The 6,301-nt window shown below is 41.3% G+C and overlaps 1 pseudogene; it reads left to right on the forward strand.

Annotated features, from left to right (window-relative positions):
* Positions 1 to 4,877: 4,877 nt before the first annotated feature.
* LOC147465628 (uncharacterized) lies at positions 4,878 to 6,077 on the forward strand (annotated as a pseudogene).
* The last annotated feature ends 224 nt before the right edge of the window (positions 6,078 to 6,301 follow it).

Genomic DNA, 6,301 nt, shown 5'->3' on the forward strand with positions numbered 1-6,301 from the left:
AGAGATTATAGATCTATGATCTACACACCAAGCTCTTTCTATAGATATGTTACATGATATGGTTTTTCCCACTAGATTTGAAAATTCATTTTGGGAGGAAAGTTTGAATTCAAATAAACTAGCCATTTTTCTTGTTTGAATTCAAAATCTATCCTTTGATTGGTTTCTTAATACTAGAGGTTTGGCTCTCTTAAGCTTCCAAATAAAGAGGCCCTTTTATACCCCATTCTTTTCTTAATGCATAAATATCCAGTCCTCCAACTTATAGAAGAGGTCTCATAGACTGAGGTAAATGAGGAGAGACAATTTTCCGGCCTCAATGTGCTTGCAAGACGGATGTTGATGACAAGACACATTGCTTGAAGAGACCAAGGCATGTGGAAGAGGGACGTTTGAGCATTTATTGATGACTAAAAGAAATTAAAACGTATTTGTTTTATGAATCAAAGTGTGACATATTTTGTTTTGATATCTTGCAAAGTATTATATTTTGTTATAACCATTTTTCACATTATGAAAATTTAAAATCACATCAAGATTTATGTTTAGATCTTGCTATAATTGAGAGTTACAACACAACTTGCAATGGTGTTGTGCAAATCCTTCCCACCTGTTTTTTCTATAGCCACTAATCCGTATGTCATCTTGCCATAGAGGATAACTCACATATCTTCTTCCTTCTTTGTCTTTTGGATAATGGGTGGATGCATGAATAGGTGGTACACTAGCTACCCATTTTTGGGGGTGGTAGCAAGGGGGTGGGCTGGTTGGTAGCTAGGTGAGTAAACATTGAGAATCTTTAATAAGGTTTTATTTGAAAATTGTTCATCAAAAGGCTTGAGCAGCGAGCTGGATTTAAAAACTTTAAAAATTATCTTTTCAATTTCAATTGTGTGTGTGAAAGGAGTGCGAGGGGGCCACCTTACTCCACAATCGTGACGCCTCCTGCTCGTCGATGATTACAAAGGGGGGGCAACTCAGGTGGCCAAGCAGCTCCTGCAGCTGAAGCAAAATCAGCCACAATTACTGGGAGGCAGAAGAGGGCCCATCATTCATCTCCCTCGCGTGATCCACCCTCAGACTCCCCTGCTGGAAAGAGGAAGAAGAAGGTCTTGACTCCTTCACCAAATCCATGTACTCCTATAGCAAAGAAACATTCAAAAATGGCAGATGTTGTAACCCCCAACACTGAGGTACTACTGCATCTTAGTGTTTCTGGCTGTCTCTGCAAAATTTATTGTTGTAACTTGTTTCCAAGGTCCATGTAAGCTCTCTTAAGCTTTGAAGCAAACCTAAGTTAGAGGCTAGATGTTTGTAGATGCATTCAAGCTCCATAAGCTAATGTGCATGCATTCAAGCTTGCATTGAAAACCCGTGTAGAGGCATGCATGCATGCATTCAAGCTTGCATTGAAAACCTATGTAGAGGCATGCATGCATTCAAAAAGATATATTTGTGCACATTACATTTTTGACTGAACTTCAATTGGCTGGTTGCACATGCATTCATGTCTTGTGCATAGTTGGGACCGTACTCGTATGGATTGCAAATCATAGTGCTATGAAGAAGCATGAATCAATGATACTCTATCAGTGTGGTAGCTACCACCTACAACACTCATTTAATATAGGGAAAGTGCATCAAAGATCATCAAGATTGTAGCATTCAGCATTTTGCAAAATACATAACAAATTGGTAGCATTATGTTAGCCAGCTACCAATCAAAAAGTTCATTTAGCAAAGAAATACCAAGGTGGTAGTTACATGGTAGCTATCTGTCTGGGACAGAGGTAGTTGTACCACCTATTCATGCACATGCCCAACCTGCTTTTTCTCCTACTCAATGCAACAATTGATGTTTAATGTGAAAACTTCTGGAAAATTGTGATATTATAAATGCTCACCATGCGTAAGTTATCTAAGTTTCCAGTAAATTTATGGCCGTGTATGTTTCAAGCTTAAGTGTTGAACCATACTCCAATCATACTTCCATACTCGTATGCGTTTGCCGTATGGAAACAAATATGGTCTTATGTTTTTCCTTGTATTTTACAGGGAAAAGGTCGTTGGTGCACTCCATATGTGCCATTTGAAAGGAAGACAGTTTTTTGCATGACAAAGCGTCAAGCACATGAAGTATACGACCTCCCCAACTCTGGAGTGGATGCTCGACTACTGACTGAGGCAGATTTCACCAACAAAGATTGGTTGAAATGCTTTAAGGAGGTGCCGAAGAGGGACAACAAAGTAAAATGTAGAGATGTGAAGCCAGAGCTCTGGAACACGTTTTATGTATTGTTCACATCCGTGTATCAAGAACCTCCTTGGCAATTATGGTATGGAGGTGACTAAAGGATTTGCTAGAGGCTTTCTATATGAGCAGTTGAAGGGATAGGTTGACTGGGCCTTGTTTTCATAAAGTATTGTCACAAATATAGATCCAAGAAAATTACATGCAAAGAAGCAGCGATGGGCAGCTTTCCATTCCTCCTCTGCCCCTAACAGTTTGCGGCAAATGACGAGGACTCTAGATCATTTGGAGGCACCCCAAGAAACTCCGATCGATACAATGGATGATGTGCAGAAAAAGAATTTATTTGATCGACCGTCTCTTATAGAGTTAGATATTGTTTACAACATGGTTGTAAGCAAGCAATCTTTTGCATTGTCAGAGTATAATGAAGCTTTTAAGAAGCTAGAATTGCTTCAGGCTGATGTGCACCAAAATGAAGGTGCCAACTGTCTAGTGAAAAAGCTTAGAGGCGAGTTGAAAGATGCAGAGGCTGCATTACTAAAGGCAGAAGGTAGCGTTGATGATGTGGATGCAATGAAGGTGGAGCAGCTTAAAAATACTTTTGGCAGGTCTTCGCTAACACTCCAAACATTGCAAGTGGTAGTTCAGGAGAAGGCACCACTTGATGCTATGGATAGTGCTCTAAAGGAGAGAGATTTTACACAGGAAGTGGAGGAGTGTGCACAGGCGTGGATGGATTTTTTGAAGGCCATTCAGGTCAAAAGAATTACAGTTTTGTTGTCTGCACCTCCGCCGAAAGTTCCACCAATGGATATGGGAACCTTGCCTTTGGACAAAGTTTGCAGTGCTTGTGGGTTGACGATGTACGACGACGATGCACTTGGCATGTTTTTGTTGCCCTGCAATCATGCCTTTCACATGTACTGTTTTGGCCATCTTGTTGCAAGCAAAGAAACATGCATGGAGATGGGATGCATGCAACCGATTTTTCATACCATGCGGTCTTTGGTGATCCTCGGCAGTAGGAATGCCAATTTCCAAGGAGTGAAATTAGACAATAAACCCTCATCGGTGCCCTTAAGCATGGACCATGGTATACACCCTACTGCATTTTTTGGCATTGAGCTTAAATTTATCTGGTTTTTTGTGTTTTTGTTATCAAGGGAACCCTGCTAATTGTAGCTACTAATACAAGACTAGTAGCTACTAGTACAATACCGGTAGCTACCACTCTCATAGTGGTAGCTGTCATGCTAATCCTGGTACAGCTAGCTACCAGTATGGCTGTGGCTACCATTCTTCCATGAGCTACTATTCTCCCATTGGTAGCTGAACATTGGTAGCTACCATGATGGCAGGGGGCAAGGTAGATACTAGGATAGCATTTGGTAGTACTAGTAGCTTATTAGTGCTTGCCTGGTAGCTTCTATTGTCATGCTGACCCTGCATGTTACTTGAAAACTTGTTCTTAATTTATTATTGTCAAGAACATAAGTCAAGGTGTTGGTACATGCTGAGAAGGAAGATGTTTTAGATAAAGGTTGTTGCCAGGATTTTATTCTTTTAAACACCACTGTTAGATTGCTTACTACTAGGATAGCATTGGTGGCCCCTATGTCATCTTGGTAGCTCTCAGTCAGCCAGCTACCAGGATGGCATTGGTAGCTACCCAAGATAGTGCTGGTAGCTATCAATGTTTGCATGGTAGCTTCCATTATCATGCCTGGTAGCTTCCACTGTCATGTTGTAGCTACATGTAACTTGAAACAGCAAGTTCTTAATTCCTTAATACTTTTCATGACTGCAGAGGCTAAGCAAGAGACTGCAGAGGCTGAGCCAGAGAGTATAGTTGAGAAGGAAGGTGTGTTAGAGAAGTATAGTCCTAAGACTGGAGATCAAGCAAAAAATGCTCCTTCATCAATGAAGGACAATGAAGTGTCAGCCAGAGAACCAATCCCTCCATCCTGCAGACCATACAAATGATGCAAAGGGAAAGAAAGAGAAAGATGGCAGGTGTTGTTTCTGGTTTTGTTTTTTCCTAAAGGTAGATAATATTGTTTAAGGTTCATTCTTGTTGATTGTTTCTTCTCTCTTGCAGATGGAGTTGCCAAAAAGCCTACAGAGGATGCAGAAGGGCAAACAAAGACATCAAAGGACCAATTAGCCATAGAGACTTGAGAAAATAGTAACATGAAATCTGGAAGAAAAGGTGCTACAACAACTAGAGTCAGCAAAAGACTCCAAACATAGTCTCGATATTTTTGCTTTGTAGCCTATCCCCATTTTTGGCTCTTTTCCTAAATCTTGTTTCGCTGTTTTTGGCTTTGTAACAATTCTCCATTTCCTATGAATTAAGAAAGCCAAAATCAAATTTTTTTTGTCCTGTCCATCAGTGTTGTTTATCTCATTATTGTTTTTATGTTTAGATGCTGCCACTAGCAACATTGACAATCTTGATCGCATAATAAGTATGATAGCACAGTCTACTATGAAAGACCCTCCTGATGTAGATGGTTCATTTAGATTTGAGGGCCAAGTCCCATGTGCTAGCAGCATTGATGACCAAGAGGATAAAAACATGGAGTTTTTTGTCCTCAGTACAGGTGAGGACACGGAGATTATCATGAAAAAGTCTGAACCAGGAAGGGAAAATGGTGATGCATCTGTGGATGCAGATGGTGATGCAAGTTGTGCAGTTGGTGCAATTGGTGCAGGTGATGACACAGAGATTACAATTGATAATTCTGAACCACCTCGAGAGGATGGTGACGCATCTGTGGATGCAGGTGGTGTAGTTGGCGCAGGCAGTGTAGGTGAAGACATAGACATTATCATTGAAAAGTCTGAATCACCTTGGGAAGATGGTGATGCATCTGTGGATGCAGGTGGTGAAGCAAGTTGTGCAGGTGGGGCAGTTGGTGCAGGTGAGGACACGGAGATTACCAATGAAAATTCTGAACCACCTCAGGAAGATGGTGATGCATCTGTGGATGCAGGTGGTGATGCAAGTTGTGCAGTTGGTGCAGCAGGTGCAGGTGGTACAGAATATGTAAGGCATGATGATGGGACGGTGTCTCGGCAAAGGGAGGATGGAGGAGGTGCAGGTGGTGTTGAAGATTATGTTAGGAATGATGATGGGACGGTGTCTCGTCCATGGGAGGATCCTGGGAACATATTGTTTGAGAGTAAGCTAGCTCTAATCCTTGATATTAATGGTGTCCTGCTGACTTCATTAGACAAGAGGTACCATTCACGAAAGCCTGCCTACTAGAATGATCTAGAAATTGTAGACATAGCACGAGTGTCTGCTGGGTATAAAAGGGATGCACTTGCATTCTTGGACTGGTGCCTTGTGCACTTTGATTTATTTTTGTGGACCTGCTGCATGAAGACTAAAGCAGAAACCTATTGAGTGCCTAATTTCCTGATCAGTTTCCCCAATTCAAGGAAATTCTTGCACAACAGGATTGTGTAAGAGATGCTAGAATCAAGATAACTGGTGGAAAGCCTGTATTTTACAAGAAGCTAAGTGTTCTGGGAGAAAAGAGGTCAGTACACTGCTACGTCCACAATTCTAGTGGATGACACACAGTACAAGCAGCTATGGAATCCTCCAGGCACTTTTTGCATTGTGAAGAATATGGAAAATTAGAATCCCACTGAGATTCAAGGATATCTTACAACAATGTTAAGATCTTGGCTCACGGCTTGGCTTTGTGCGGAAGATCGCCTCAAGTATGCCGAGGACTGTGCACTGCCGAGACCGATCAATAACCTGAGCATCTGGATCTCAAAGCAGTGGCGTCTAGAGTATTACCGCTAGATATATTATCCTGACATGTAACCATGATAAGCATTGTAAACAGTCAACCATTTACTGACTTATGGAGTATTTTGCTCACTTGTAATGATGACACAATGTATTAAAGCATCTTCCAATGCTCAATGTAGTAAAGCAGCATTGTTCATCACTACACCTCCACAGTTGCACAATTACAAGTACTTAACACAGCTTCCGATACCAGGAAATGTTAAGGGCAGCTACCA

Source organism: Adiantum capillus-veneris, chromosome 1 (genome assembly GCF_014529385.1).
Source record: "Adiantum capillus-veneris isolate H3 chromosome 1, ASM1452938v2, whole genome shotgun sequence".
Lineage (NCBI taxonomy): Eukaryota > Viridiplantae > Streptophyta > Polypodiopsida > Polypodiales > Pteridaceae > Adiantum > Adiantum capillus-veneris.